Source organism: Ictidomys tridecemlineatus, chromosome 10 (genome assembly GCF_052094955.1).
Source record: "Ictidomys tridecemlineatus isolate mIctTri1 chromosome 10, mIctTri1.hap1, whole genome shotgun sequence".
In the NCBI taxonomy this organism is placed as follows: domain Eukaryota; kingdom Metazoa; phylum Chordata; class Mammalia; order Rodentia; family Sciuridae; genus Ictidomys; species Ictidomys tridecemlineatus.
The window spans coordinates 132,548,186-132,563,956 of record NC_135486.1 but is presented as its reverse complement, the minus strand read 5'-3'; the positions used below and the strand labels follow the sequence as shown (position 1 = coordinate 132,563,956).

The following is a 15,771-nucleotide window of genomic DNA, read 5'->3' as shown; positions in this document are numbered from 1 at the left end:
TTGCCCATGGTATTTATTAGATCTTTTTCTCTTTGCTAACGAGGGCCCCTAACATAAGCAGATATATAGGTCAAGGTCTGCTCTTTGTGCCCCCTAAAAATCTGAGCTTCTTAGAAACTTGTTGGGGGTGTTCCCGGGGCAGGGGAGGGGGTGCAGTGGGGGCTGCAGCTTGAATGCTAGATCGTCTCCCTTCTTCATCCTGAGAGACTATTTTGAAAATCTGTGTTAAATATGGAGCCTGCGTCGCTTATTTTGGAAGAATCTTAAGTGTTGAGCCACAGAAACAGACTAGCTTAGATGGGAGGAAAAGTGGGGGGTTAGGAAGGAGAAGAGGGAGGGCACAGAGCAGCCCAGGAGGCTGGGCACGCAGACTTCCGGACTCCAGGATCCGGGGAGAAGCAGAGTCATGGGCAGCTCCTCAGGTGGGGTCCCTGTGCGGGGTCTATGCAGCAATTCGTGTTTAAATCCCAGGGTGTGCGAGTCTGATGGGCTGGCCAGCGTGACCGGGTGGGGTAAGTAGCTCAAAGTGGCTTGTCTTTCTGTGGAGCTCACACATGGGCGTAGGGAAGAGACCGCCCTGCGAGCTGTGAAATAGGGCACCGCCCCTGCCCCCCGCAGGTGTCAGAGTCCAGCTAGGCCTCTCCGTGGTCGGGCAGTACCCACCTTTTGCCCAGGGAGGGGTGGAAATGGCGTGACTGGACACCCACCCAGTGTGGGAGGGGTCCTTGAAGCCTGAGTCCACATGGCCCAGGAGGCCATCGTGGGTGTCTAGTGAATGCTTCCAATGCGTGTCCTAAGGACCTGACGGGACAAGTCGGAGAAGAAAGTCTCTTTTGGCTCACAGTTTCAGGCTCAGTCCACAGTTGACCACTGCATTGTTCTGGGCCCAAAGTGAGGCCAAACATCATGGCGGGAGGGTGTGGGGGAGAAAGCAGCTCGAGTCGTGGCCACCAGGAAGCACAGAGAGAGCTCTGCCCCCCAGGGACAAACACAAACCCCAAAGGCTCACCCCAGTGACCTCCTTCCCACCTGCCTGTGGTCTCCACCCAGCTCGTCCCCGCCAGTGGGTCACGCCACAGATCAGGTGACACGCTCAGCTCATCCTCTGAGCACTCTCGCCCTGTCTCATACTTGAGCTTTTGGGACACCTCACATCTGAAGCGTAACAGTGGATGTCAGGTGCGGACACCCTCCTGTGCGATTAGGATGTCGTGTGTGCAGGAGGGTGTCCTCATGCGTAAGGCCACGGGTCCACGTGCTCAAGCTAGACACTCCAGGGCCTAGACGAGGGGCTCCTGAATGATGGCTCTTCTTTGATCGGTTCTTTTGAGTCTGACACGACAGTGGGGTCCACTGTGATGCAGTGACACAGACGTGGACCATGTCTTCCTCTAGGGAGGATCCCATACTCACGGAGGCCCACGGAGGTGGGATGCACTGTGTTCATTTATGTCCAGGAGAAATCACGTCAGGTCCATCCCACTGTCTTTCCTTTCAGGATCCTCCTCCCTCCCCTCTGTCCCCATTGTCCAATCTACTGAATATCGTTTCTTCCCTTCGCCACCCCACCGTGTGGTGAGGGCGCTTCCACATGTCAGAGAAGACATTGGACCTTGGGCTTTGGGGAACTGGCTTATTTCACTTGGCGTGATCACCTTCGGAGGGTCCGTGTGCTGGCGGATGTCATGAAGTCGTTATGTGATTATCAATAGTCAGTAAATGGGATGGCACCAAACTGAAAAGCGTCTTCACGGCAAAGGAAACCACCAGGAGAGAGCCTAGAGAACGGGAGGTCCTTTCCATCTGCACCTCAGATAGGGCGTTACAAAGACCTCAACACCACACACACACACACACACACACACACACACACACACACCCCGATCCATAAATGGGCAAGGATCTGAAGGATGCTCTTGACCAACCCCATCACCACCTGGGAACTCTTCAGAAATGCCAGCACTTGTGCCCAGCCCAGACCTTTTGAATCGGGAACTCGGGAAGTGGGCCCTGGCAATGCACTGTCCCTATGTGACTCTGATACACCCCAGTGTTTGAGAACCGTTGATCTAGTCCCTCTAAGGACCTCCTTTGTTCCTCCACCTCCAAACCTCTTCCCCTTGGCCACACCCCCTGGGAACCCCTGGAAACAGAGCTCCCCACCCCTCACACACGCTGATGGCACAAGCTCACTGCAAACTCACCCCGCGGGTCCCAGAAGTGTCCCATTACCTGGGACAAAGGGAAGAATAGCATATCCCCGTTTCCAACTGCCCGCTGGGGGACCACCTAGTGACCATCTCGGCCATCAGGTCCACTGCAGAGGACTGCTGTGCTCACGTCGGACAAGCCTTGTTTTAGTTAATGATGGCCCCGCGGTTAAGCTCCAGAGCTGTGTTGCTGGCCACTGGAATACGCCGAGGACACACCTGGGACCAGAGGTCGTGTGCACAGGAGATCATGGGTGCACACTCTGGATCTGCCTGTGGTTCCAGCACTCAGTGGGGGGCTTGAAGTGCAGCCTTGTGGGCACAGGGGGCTACTTACCTCCAGGCGACTGGGCTGAATGACTCGGGGATGCTGTGCTCTCCTTTGGGCCACACGTCTAAGGACCTTTAATACACTGGAGAGACCTGAGAGTCTCCGGGAAGGGATCATGGCCTGCAGTGCCCTCTAGACGGACCACGGACTTGGACTGAGCCCTAGACAGGAGCTGGGACCCTCCCTACACTTATTTCCTGTGTTGAAGGCACTGGGAAGTATTCTGAGGAGCTTAGGTTCTGAAACATTTAACAGTGTCCATGAAATTTGACAAAAGGGTACAAATTAACTTGCTTATCACCAATATTTAATTCTTCTTCTTCTTCTTCTTCTTAAATTGGAGATTTAACCCTCAGGTGCTTTCCCACTAAGCCACATCCCCAGCTCTTTTTATTCCTATTATTTTTTATTTTGAGACAGGTTTCGCTAAGTTGCTGAGGTTGGCCTCAAACTTGCGACCCTCCTGCCTCAGCCTCCCAGCCACACTCAGCTCAATGTTTGGTTCTTATCTTTCAATTAATGAATGAGTTCACTGGGCCGAGAATTGGGAAATCTGGGCTCAAGTTCCCGAGTTGTGCCTCGGCTTCAGCAGTCTGGTGTATCTGGAGATGAGGATGCTGGAGAACACCTCAAGGGCTCCGCACACTTCAAACCTGCCATGAACGTTAAAATCCCAGAAGAAGCTATCCTATTTTATGACATTTCAATTGCAGCAGTTTCTCCTTAATGTTTAGCTTCCCTTTTTACGACCGTTCATATTTGACATTTGGAATGCTTTAGAACCTTCCAACACCGTCTTAGCACCTTTTTACTTCAAAAGTAAATTCCACTGGACGTCTCTAATTACCTGTGTCTACTCAGAGCAAAGTAAAGTCAGGTTTAGACCAAAACCTCTCTGACCTTAAGAAGTGAGATCACCCAATCCTTTTCCCAATAATAAACTTCAGTGGCTCGCATCTTGCACCCTGGATGCCAGCTGGGAATCTGGTGGAGGTGCTATTGGAGCAAACACCTGGCCTAAGTGAGGTCCACGTTGGAAAGGACCTCACCCATAGGGACCGGCCACTTAGGTGCATCGGTGACGCCCCCTTGGAGTCCTCAGGGGTGACCCATGGCCATTTGCTTTAGGATACACCCTGGTGCTTCCTCGGGAGCTTGGGGCTTACAGAGTACCCTTGCGTAGGAGTCACAGCGGCACAGTTTGGTGCCTAATTACTGAGCGTTGACCACGCAGAGCTAAGAGTGTTTCAGTTCAAACTTTAGGGCCAGGCGTCCCTGGTTCAAATCCTGTCTCTGCCATTTAAAAGTGGAGGCTTTCTGATGATGTTAACATAGCTTTGTAAGTTTCACGGGGAGGAATCGAGTCATTTGGATCCTAGGACACCTAGGGTGGCTTTTTCTCCCCAGGGAAACCTAAGAGCTAATTCTGCTTCCATAACCGCAGGACCTCTCCTAAGGTCAGGGCCTTGCTGATACTGGACTTGGGTTTGAGAACAAGGAGAACCCATTGGGGCTTTTATTATTTTTAATTTTTTTTTTCTTAAGTGCAAAATTTGTTGGTGGAAGTCATTTCTTACATCCCTGGAAGGTGTGAAATCGAGGATGATGGTAAGTGTGTTCCTTTGCAAATCCAAGCTCTACCTCTGGATCTGCCTTATGTTCATTTAGAGTTAAATCAGTGCTCAGGGACGTCGCACAGGTGACATGCACACAGCGTGTCCACGTGTGTACGGCGTCACTCAGTCACTGGTCAGACGTTTTCAGTCGTGTGTGGAGGTCGGGCCGCACTAAGGCGCAAAGGCCGGGGGGAGAGGTCACGGGGCAGAGAGGGGACGAGGGGAGGGAGGAGGGGGGCGGAGGATGGTGCCGTGGTCCCGAGTTTTAGGCCCAGGTGTCACCTGGTCCCCGGGGGCTGCTTGAAGGTAGGGACCTTCAGGAGGTTGGCAGAAGGTGCCCTGGAGGGTGTGGGACCCGTTCCCCGCCCCTCCTTTTGGCTTCCAGGACGAGGACAGACCCGAGGCCACTCCACGCAGGCGCTGGGGCCTCCGCCACGGCGGGCCTCAACTCACCTTTCTTCACAAGCGGCTCTTTCTGGGGATGGTCACGGCCACGGAGAGGACACAGCCCGGTGCTCGAGCTCCGCAGTCCAGGGCAGAGACCCGGAGCCGCGGGGTAAGCTCCAGCGTGGGGCCCCCCAGGAGCCCAAGGTCTGGAAGTCACCAGGCTCGGGCGGAGCCCAGTCAGGAGCCCCGCGTCCTGCGGGGAGGCCCTTCCTCCCCAGGCCTCGGTGGGTTGGCTCACGCCCCCGATGGAGGGCGGGAGGGCGGTGTACGCACGTGGTCCACCGGGTTCAGTCTGAGTCCTCTCCACCCTGTGGCCTGGCCTCACCGAGAAGGGCTCTGACAAGCCGCCACAGCCGGGTCCCGCTGACGCAGGAGGTCAACACACGTGCAGTAAAGACTTCCTGAGTCACACCCAAATCCTTCCGGCTCACAGGCAGGGAGTGTGTGGCCCAGCATCACATCATAGCTCTTCCCCTTGTTGCAGTGACAGTCCCTGCAAGACCACTGAGAATGGAAGGTGATCCACGTGCTGAGCAGAGGGTGGGCCTCCAAGGAAAGCGGGAGTGCTGAGCCATCTCGCCGAGCTTTTCTGAGATTCACTGTGTGCACGGGCACAAAACTAAAACAAAAGCACAGTTGTTGGACCTCCAGGCCGCGCCCCTTCCGGCCGCGCCCCTTCCGGCCGCGCCCCTTCCGGCCGCGCCCCTTCCGGCCGCGCCCCTTCCGGCCGCGCCCCTTCCGGCCGCGCCCCTTCCGGCCGCGCCCCTTCCGGCCGCGCCCCTTCCGGCCGCGCCCCTTCCGGCCGCGCCCCTTCCGGCCGCGCCCCTTCCGGCCGCGCCCCTTCCCTTGTGAATGCCATCTCATCCTAGCTATGGTAGCCATTCCCGGGATGCACAGGAGGTAAGACCAAGCCTTTGCCCTGGGAGAACCTTTTCTCTGGTTAACAGGCAAATAAAACTATGTCACAATTGCTCATGAGAGACAGAGTCCCAGAGCACAGAGGATGGAGTGGTCAAATTCTACTCACGACAACAGAGACCTTGACCTGGGTTGTAAGGATGCCCTTGTGCTCACCACAGCAAGCTAAGAGAAGGAAAAACAGCAGATTTTTTTTTTTCCAATTGCGTGCTAGGCATTTCTGGGTTTCATATTCAGGCATGAATTTTCTTCATTTATGAATTTTTTTTCAATTATTTCTAACCAGAGTCACTAAGGGAAGAAGGTATTAGGATTCCCCCCCCCCCTTTTAAAGTTGGAGACATGAAGGCTCAGAGAGGTTTAGTGACCTACCTAAGTTTACACAGCAGGGAGGAGGTAAGGGGAGATTGGATCTAAGGTTTCTTTTGTTGTTATTATTCTGGGGAAGGACTGCCAGGCACAGAGATGTGAAAAATCTGGGACGTGCTCTGAGCAGGTTCTATGAGCGTGTGCCCATAGGCCACCCTGAGGCTTTGTGTTGTCTTTGGGGGTGTGACCCCTGAAGGTAGGATAGAGAAAGGAATCAGGAAGTTGTGCAATGGGGGGCAGAGATGAGGAGGGGGAGACTGTGGGGTGTGCCAAGGGGGCCCTAGGGCTGCGGGTCAGGCCTGTCATGATGTGCCATTAGCAGGAGGCGCTCAGGTGCACCTCTGTCATGACAGAGTAGGTACTTGGGCAAGTGACCGGATCTCTGAGCCTCAGTTTACCCAGCTGTAAAACGTGGATAATATCAGCATACGGCTCAGAGCAGGGCTGAGAGGAGAAATGAACCAATGTGAGGAAATTGCTCAGCAACGTGCCCAACAGACATTTTGTCAATACATGCAATTGTCATTGTCAACGCTGCTCATCTCCTTGGCAGTGCGTAGGCCCCTCTTCCTCGGGTGCCTAATTTGGGGAACTCCAGGGACAGTCCTGTCTGGCCCCCACATGGGCTTCCTCCATGCCTGTGTCGGGTGGCCACTTGCTGTAGATGCAGCTGTAGCTCTCAACTGCCCCGGGTGACGTATGCCAGGCCACTGGTCTCAGGGCTATTTGTGTTTGTCCCCAGGGAATGTCCTGCCTCTGCTGTGTGACCGCCACTGGGGCCGCTCTGCAGGCCGAGGACAGCAAACCTCTGTGCACCTCTGTGTCTGGAAGGCAGGGGGAGGTGGTGCCGTCCTTGTGATGTCACCCCGAGTTTGGTCTCAGGTGCTTGGCCGACATGGGTGGTGATGCGGTGTCGATCCCCTGGGGTGCGTCTTGTTAGGGTGCATTGCTTTCTACCCAGTTTTGGGCTCAGCTCCCTTCTGACATCAACCAGAGCAGCCGACCAAGGCTTTGCCGTTTTGGGGACAGGCCACTGACTTGGTCATGAGTTCTGCCAGCGCTGATCCCAGGATGTCAGTCAACAGAAAAACGAAACCTAAGCCTCGTGTCCAGTGGGCTGTGGCTGGCTCCTGGACTTGTGCTCACGTGCTTTGTGACAGTAGGCGACTGATCCTATCCCTCAGTCCTTGGCTTCCTCTGATGATGCTCAGGCGCTTCCTTTAAATTCTCTGAGTTCATTTTCCTCGCCTGTAAAGTAAGGATGCCACCAGGGAAGTTGAAACGCTATCTGAAATACCTGGAATCTCTTAGGGTTCCCATGGCGGGGGTTCCTACACTCACCCATCCACTAGACGGATGTTGAGTACTAAGGACAATGGTCTTGGTTATCACCGTGTCCAGCACTGACCGCCTCACAGGTAGTTGGCGTGCGTGTGAGTGTGTGTTTGTGTGTGTTGAATCAACTAGATAAAGCAGAAATTTATTTTTTTATCTTATAAACAAGAAAATGTTAATTCAAAGAGGTGACATGAATTGTCCAGTGTACAGGGCTGTCCAGTGGGGAGAGCTCTAGTGGACTCCAAAGGCAAGTCCTTTTTTTCTGAGTTCTGAGTGTTGGCGCTACTACATTCTGGTGAAAATCAGAGTTTAGTGCCCTGATCTCCTTTAAAAAAATCTCTGATTTCTCCAGGGGATGTTAATAAGATCCACATTTCCTAGATATTGAAATACTATTTAACTTGCAGAATCAGTCTTTGGAACAAGTGTCCATGTTCTTGGGCATCATTAGAGGAAGCCGAGGACTGAGGGGTGGGACCAGTTGCCTAATGTCACTAAGCAAGTGAGCACAAGTCCAGGAGCCCAGCCCCAGCCTGCTGTTCGTCAAGTGTATTTCCGTATCTTCCTTGTTCTCTTTGGCCAGCGTCCTGGGTTTAGCAAACTCCCGGGGATGAAGGGTTGCAGCAGACCTGCCACCAGACTCAGGCACCAAATCCTAGGAAGTCAGACGTGGAGTCGGAACCTCCCTCCCTGCAGGCTCAGCACGGGGAGGGTCTCCTTAAGATGGGACAGCGTCTTGGCCTCTGAGCCTCGAGGATTTGACTCATCTCCGTTTACCTGCTGGGTGATGGATCTGTCTTAGAGCCAAGTTATCTATTTAAACCATCAGGTACATAAATAAGATTCCAGTTACCAATAAAAATGCATTATCCCTCTGTTTCTGTAGAGAAATCAATGAGTGGAAATCTTGATTAACAATTCATGCATATTTCAGGTCTTCTCTGCCATTGTTTGGAAATGCAGGACGAGAAATCAGGGACGTTCCTTGATGGAAGAAACCTTTGGAGGTTGCGCCCAGGCACAGGAGTGGCTTGGAGAGAGCGTTAGTTCAGGGCACTCCACCCGCTTTGCGTGGAGAGTTCAGGAGGACGCGTGCCCGATACGGATTCACCTTCTTCCTCATTAAAAGAACTCAGCTTTGTTCTGGGTAGAATGTAGCCAACTATCGCTCCTGCTTTCCCAGATTCCCTGGAGGCCAGGTGCAGTCAGATGACATCAGATGGCCAAGCAGGTGACCGTTTTGCTGGGGGAAGCTTTGGCATGAGGGTCAGCTCTCTCCGTAGCAGGGGACAGATACACATGACCCAGCCCCTCCAGCCCGTCACTCCTGAGGACATCACACAGACAAGCCAGGTGTACCCGTGAGTTTCCCTGCTTTATGTTTCCTAGAGGGACGTCTGGGAAGTGGAGCCCACCTGGGGAAGAGCCAGATTGCGGAGATGGTGCCCGAGTCCGCCCTCGGGTTGGGAAGGGAGGGTTGGTTTGCAGCTGGCTCTTCTGTTACTTGCAGCCGAGAGCAGCCCAGATTGCATGAGCGACTTGCTGGGGCACTGTCTTACCGGGCTGCCACTCAAAGAGCATGTTCCAGATAGGTCACTAGGATGTGCCCCATAGCAGCCCATGGACGCACCAGCCTGGCCCCGGCCCCTGAGCTGGCCTGAGAGTTCTGTGTTTAGGGTCTTTTGATGAATCTCAAGAGAGACCCGGGACCCCTTCTTCCTGGCACTGGGTACGAGGGAGCTATGAGGTCAGGAGAACGTAGGCTGGGACCATGGAGAAGAAATCTGATGACGTCTCACTGGGGACAGAAACTTAGAGATGTTGGTGACGCTCTTAGGAGAGGGGGTTTCCCCAGGGAAAGGCAGCTGCTTTTTCTTTGAGCTACAAGGACAACGAGTCTGGGAGCCGGCAGTATGGCGAAGGCAGGCCTAGGGTGGGTCATCTTGGGGTGGATCCGACACCAGGACCCAGGAAGTCAGCTGGCTTCTAAGGCGGTGACCCTGGGCTCACAATCCTTTCTTAGTGTTGAAGTGGGGGTCTAGATGAGAACCACATGGTAATCAGAGAATTGCTTTAAAGAGCTAGGAACCGTGAAGTGTGCCTGGCTCTGCTATTGACTCTTCAGTAGATCCGGCACATCTGCACAGAGAGCCTCAGACCATGCAGAAGCCCTTTCAGGGTTGCCAAATATAGTTGTCTAGGTTGTACACTGCACAAAGCCAGGGGCCACCAACTGCATAAAATCACCATATATAATAGCCCCAGGAAAGGTGCCTGGCACCTGATGCTCATCCCAGGCTCCAGTGACAGGTACCCTTATTGACCTTGCTTTGTTTTCTTCCTGGTGCATCTGTTATTAGTTAATTCATCTTCTAATTAAAAATAGTATTTATTGAGCCCTCCTGTGTTCCAGGCACTTGGCCAGGGATTGGGAAAACGCTGGGGAAAAACAAGGGGCTGGTCCACTCTTATAAAGCTTATGGCCAATGGGGAACACAAATGGTAAGTTTAAAAAAAAAAACCCACAGGAATAAATGTCCATTTGTGACTGTGATTGGCCTGGGAAGGAGACAGCATTGGTGATAGGAAAACTGAAAATGTGGGGTTTTCAACTGGGCTGAAAAGTTCCACAAGGTTTGAGTTGGAGTCTAAAGGCCGAGTGGAAGTTCCTGGGCACAGAGAAGGAAGAACCCTTCATGATGAGGGACCGGCACGTTCAAAGTCCCACCATACGAGGAGACGTGGGTCTCCTAAGACCAAGCCTAGCCTCGAACTTGCCATCCTCCTGCCTCAGCCTCCCTGATCACTGGGATTACAGGTGGGACCTTGGCAGCTGTCCCTAGTTCTGAGTGCCTCTTGGGACCCAGCTCTTTGCCCCACACTGTTAAGCTGCCTCCTTTGTCCCACTGTCCTCTGAGACTCCTCACGTACCTCCACTGAGCCGCACCAGAGGGCAGGGCCCACCTGTCACCTGTCCTGAGACTCACAGGATGGGGATCTTGGCTGTAGCCCCACATCGCCCGCCCCACAGCAGCAGCAGAACCCCGGGCTCTACCCACAACGCTCTTCCACGGGCTGGGACCAGATGGGCTGTCCAAACTGTCCCCATCGCCACCTTGAGCAAAATACCAAGATGCTACCAAAGCAAGCCTGGCTTTCCACAGCTGCTGTCCTGTCAGCACATGGACGACGGCGGTTCCAGGCCAAGCCCTTCAGAAAAGGAACCATCTAGAAGCCCGGTGCAAAGGGAGGAGGGTCGGAGAAGCCATTCCACAGGCTCCGTCTCCCGCAGGCTCCGCAGGTGATCTGTGTGGTTCTGGCCGAGTGATGCCCGGGGCAGGTTGGTTTCTGCAGCTCTCGGGAAAGTGAGGCGATGCTGACGTTCAGGTCTCGTTTGAGGATCCAGTTGGACACAGAATCGGCGGCCGGGCAGCCTCCACCCACGGACACGAGAACAGGGCAGATGTTGGCTTGTCACGGAGGAACGTTGTTTTTTTGTTTTGCTTTGTTTTGTTTTTTAAAGTTGCTGGATCTGATGTCAGATGACAAAATAATCTTTTAAGACTGGAGTCCCCAGACGTCAGATTTGGGGCGGCAGGTCGCCCAGGCCCCGGGGTGCTCGGCTCCCCTAGTGATGGCCTTCAGGGCCAGCTGGGAGGGCCACTGCAGCACCTTCAGGGGCACAGGTCCTCCCGGTGACACTGCCATCCTACAGCTCGCTGTGCTCTGTGCCTTGGAGGTCGCTTGGTCTCACTCTTAAACCCAGAGGTTCCCAGGACGTGAGTCCTTGCAGTGATGGAAGCTCCCTGGGTTTCATGAGATGGAGGTCGTGGGAACCTTGTCTCCTGTTGATCTGAGCCAGCCCTCCCGTCCACCCCGCCCTCATCGTGTCACTGTGGGCAGCGTGAGCGCTCTGGGTAGACAGGTCTGAATGTGCATCCTTAGCTAGCTGTGTGGCCTTGACTAAGTTGCTTGCATCTCTGAGCCACAGTCTGTGGATCAAGAAATCCTATACCTGAGCTGTGTGGCTTGGGGAGTCAGCAATAATGTCTTCACAGCACCGAGCACAGTGCTAGGCACTGACTTGGGACACAGGGACTGGAAAATGGTCACAATTAGCTCAATAACATTAGAAGTTATTATTGTTGTTGTTGTTATTATTATTAGCATTTATTCAATCTATGCTTTTTAAGACTCTAAAGAGTTGTTCTGTTCGAAACAGGCTCATAGAAAGAGAAGGTCGTGCAGTCAGTTGGGGAGAGACCCCAGAGCGAGGAGAACACTTGATCTGTGGACGTTTGGGGCTGAGGATTTATATACTTATATATGTGTGATTGGCAGTCCTAAAGAGAGGTTCCAGGAGTGGCTGTCAGGGGAGACACTGATCACAAAGCCGAGTGTAAGCAAGAATCAGGCTTCCTTCTCTGCTACAGGAACACGCACCCTCTGGGGCCTGGTTTTCATTTGTAATCTTAGTAACTCGGCCGCTGCAGACAGCGAACCTTGTATTGATCTGGAGCCCTGCAGGGGAGCTCAGCCTCGGGAAGCTGGGGACTGTGATTTCGCCTATTAGTTAGTACTCTCCAGAGCACGTGTGTGCGTGTGCATCTGTGTGTGTGTGTGTGCGCGCGCATCTGCATCACCAAGCGAGGTTGATTCTGGGTCTTGCAGGGCCTGGTGGGGGTCCTCCACAGGGGGAAGGCTGTAGTTCTTCAGTGTCTGATGACTGAGAGGGTCAAGAGAGGCTCCTCCCATTTCCTTCCTTCCTCCCAGATCACAAGCTACTCCAGGCCATGGTTCCAGTGCATGCTGTTAAGACTGGGCGGGAAATGCGTATAACCATCCCTGCCCAGCGAAGTTGTCCTGTGCATTGATCTGAGCAGCCATCACACATGAATCAAAATGCTTTTCAAAAATGTTTAAGGAGATGGGAATGTTAGCTAGCCTGGTCTGGTCATTGCAACTGTATACATGGATTAAATCATCACACCATGCTCCATGCAACGTACCTCTGAAATAACAATTTTTGAAGGTTAGGGAGTTAATGACTCACCTTGAGGAGCAGCATTTCTGACCACCCTCTGCCTCCCGAGAAGCCCCAGGAACTCCAGGAATCTCCTAAAACTCTTGGAACTCTCAGGCCACAGATCCTTTCTTTCGGGCAGGTGAGGACTGTCTGAGGTGGTTCCCAGGGGCACGGTGCAGGAATCAGCATTACTGAGCCTTTAGATATACGCCAGGTGTTCAGCAAGGGCCTCCGTGTCCTTCACCTCAAGTGGGTCTTCCAAGAGAACCTGTGCCCATAGAGTCAGGGGGAAGCAGAGTCTCTTATCCTTTCTTAAACTGCACTGGAAAGGTAGAGCAAAAGAAGGGGGGCCGAGGGAAGGAAGAAGTACAAAGGCAGAAGGGTCAGTAGCATTGCAGAGAGACAGCTCCACCTGAACAGGTGAAGGTATAGGTATGTGGGGGGGGTACTGAGTCAGACCTGGACGTCGTCCACACAGCTGCTGGCTCTCCAGTTCCCCCTCAGCTGACAGCCAAACAACACCCTCTCCTCCACACAGAGGGACACAAGGGCCCATTTGGGACAGCAGAGAGCAGGAAAAGAAGTGGGTGAACTTTTGAGATTTCCAGTTCTCCCCTCTTCTCACTCAAATGCTTAAATATTTTTTTTTTAATCCAGAGAAACTGACAGTTCTGTAAGAAAAGAAAAACATCAAGATACTGAGACATGGTGGTTCCCAAATGAATAGGCTGATTCACTCCATCATCAGCCTAGAAGGAATCCTGTCGGTCTATACCCTGTCCTCATGTGCATGGGATTCACAAATGGCCTCTCAGAGCCACGCTGTGCAGGGTAGCTTCAGTGCAAGAGAGACAGACCCAGACCATCTGCTGCATTTAAATCTGTGGAATATTATAAAAATTGACTAACAGAGGTGAGAGTAGCTGCCTTGGGAACAGAACAGGGATGATAAAGGCTGAAACCACTAGTTTTCATTAAAAGATTTCAGCACTCTTTTTTTAAGATAGGTACCACGTGCATGTTTTACTTCATCCAATACAGAATTTACTTTTAAAACAATTTTCTTAGAACAAAAGGATGCTTCCCATTGAACCAGTGCATTAACTAAGGCTGAGAAAGGTTGGATGAGCTGCCCAACACCACACGGCAAGGACGTGGAAGAGCCAAGTTTAACTCCACAACTGTCTGTCTGAAAACCTCAGGATGGTGCCCTTCCCTGCTTGCTGAGTAAAATCCGTTCAAGAAAACCAGCCTCTGACAAAACACTCCTGCTGTTAAGAGACTCTTCAAGGCTCTTGTTAAGGCACTGGGGCCCTGAGGTGTGTCTGGCTGTTCATGAGTGATTCTAGGCAGGTGCTCGTCACTGTGACCAAGACTAGGAGTGCTGAAATTCAATATGGCGGCCCCCAAGGATTGCCAGGAGACAGCAAGAAATGAAAAACGTGCAGCCTTAAAATGCGTCATTGATGTCTGACTGCATGGGGAATTGGGGAGTTGGGAGGAATTCTTTTAGTGATTTTTTTGTGTGTGTGTGTCTAAAAAATCACCTTTGCTTGAAATAAATAAATAAATAAAATGAGCTCCATTCCGGAAGCCTCTGATGTCTTTGTAAATGCTGTTGTTTCAAGTGTTAGCAGGATTTTCCTAAATGCAGCTCCAAGAAATGCCCGCCTCTTTTCTGTGCCACCATTATAGGCAGCGGACAGGGCTGCTCTGGAGTTCTCCTGGATGCAGACAAACAGAGACTGATAGTTAGGGATGGCATCAAGCAAGAGACAGAAAAAATATTGAGGAAGACACAGAGTGTCCCACTTTGGAGCTAACAAATTAAATGCTTTGGGGGCTGAGATTGTCTCTTTTTGGTGGAAAACATCCTATGGGGCCCCATTTGGATCGGTACTCCTGTTCAGGGAAGGCTACTTCCTCTTGGGAAGTTCCTCTGACTGCCCACCTTCCCCGTCATGGAGTAGGTTAGGTGTCTGGGTTGGGGGTCCTGTGGAGTCCCCATGTATGTCCTGCACGTACTACACTTCGATGGAATATTTGTTTGTTTTCTCACATGTTCTGCTTGACTGTAAAGACTACAAGGTTAGGAACTGTGTGCCTGTTGCATAGTATGACATCTCATCCCTTGAGAAAGTACCTGGCACATAACAGCCCTAGTCAGTATTTCTCAACAGGTCAAAAGAACATAATGTCATGTTTCAACAGTGCAATCTCCTAGGAAGATGTTTCTTTGTTTTTCTGAATGTTGTGGTCCACCTTATAATCTACTTAGAGTATCTGAATATGTGACCTTTGTAATTACCTTTGTATGGAATCCTAGACAAGTTTGGATTGCACGTAAAATAGAGAGATGATGTATATGTTATGGCAACCAAGATGGCTTCACCCTGGAGAACAGTCAGTGTCCCACCACTGCTGCCGAAACCTTTTCCTTCAAGGACTTTGTATAGATATCACCATTTTAGCTTTTTTTTTTTCTTTTCCAAATCTTGGATTCCATCAGGAAATTTTTCTGAAACACTGAGGCAATTCCTTGTTACAACAGGATGTACCAGGATCTCCCTGTTGATGTCCCTTACCATTCCCCTTTTTGGGAAAGGACACACCGGATGGAGGGAAATGTCATACCTTTTATTGGCTGCCATCTTGTTTCTTATTGGATTCAAATTAAATTTAGCATTCTCCCATCTACACATCCACAAACCCAAGGGGATCCCTGAAAAAATGTAAGACTAGTCATAGAAGATAAAGAAGATTGACTTCACATCTCACTGGGGTATGAGAACGCTTACATGACAGTTACCTGGTTACCATTTTTAAGAGCAATTAATAAGCTTTCTATGTGATTTAATTTTGTCTGGTATTAAAGTTGAGTCAGGTATTTATTCAAAGGCATAACTTTTTGGTGAGGCTTACTGGTGGCCCATAGAGACCCACAGGTGTTGAGAAAACAAATCAGGAAAAAAAGACTCATTGATTTAATATTTTTCTGTGAAAGATTCAATCTGTCCCTCCCATGAATAGGAGATTATGAACAATTCAGTGACATTTTCTCTTCTTAGCACTGGAGGCTTGTGTGGAAGGACAATTCCTTGACCTCTCCTTCCTCCTACAATAACAAATACCTTCATTCTTTGCAGGCTCTGACCGTTAGAGCCAAAACACTGTTCTTTAGCGAGAGGAGAGCTTAAGATGATCTTATCCAATCTCCTCATCTCACAAGTAGGAATACCAAGGTTCTGTCAGACAAGGCGTTTTGCCCCTGTCCACAAAGAAAGTTGGTGACAGAAGCAAGGCTGGAACGCATGTGACTCAATCCTGACTCTCTCTGCTCATCTGTAATACATCTCCCAAGGTCACACCCAGAAGGAGAGCCATCTGGTCTACCTGATCCAAGTATTGGCCCGGGTGGAGACTTGGTGGTTTCTGGGTCTGATGACCTCTGAGACCCAGCTCCACACACTCTTTCCTTGAGCCATGGCACATCCACAACTTTATAACCCTGGAAGA

The 15,771-nt window shown here is 51.5% G+C and overlaps 2 long non-coding RNA genes across 2 annotated transcripts; both read left to right on the top strand.

Annotated features, from left to right (window-relative positions):
- The first annotated feature begins 343 nt into the window (after positions 1 to 343).
- LOC144367545 (uncharacterized) lies at positions 344 to 5,353 on the top strand. The gene is made up of 4 exons (XR_013427037.1): positions 344 to 512; positions 4,087 to 4,149; positions 4,543 to 4,713; positions 5,089 to 5,353. It is a non-coding gene; the product is annotated as an uncharacterized LOC144367545 (long non-coding RNA).
- An 836-nt stretch (positions 5,354 to 6,189) lies between these two features.
- On the top strand, positions 6,190 to 14,231 carry LOC120887479 (uncharacterized). The gene is made up of 3 exons (XR_005730744.2): positions 6,190 to 8,058; positions 8,164 to 12,394; positions 12,913 to 14,231. It is a non-coding gene; the product is annotated as an uncharacterized LOC120887479 (long non-coding RNA).
- The last annotated feature ends 1,540 nt before the right edge of the window (positions 14,232 to 15,771 follow it).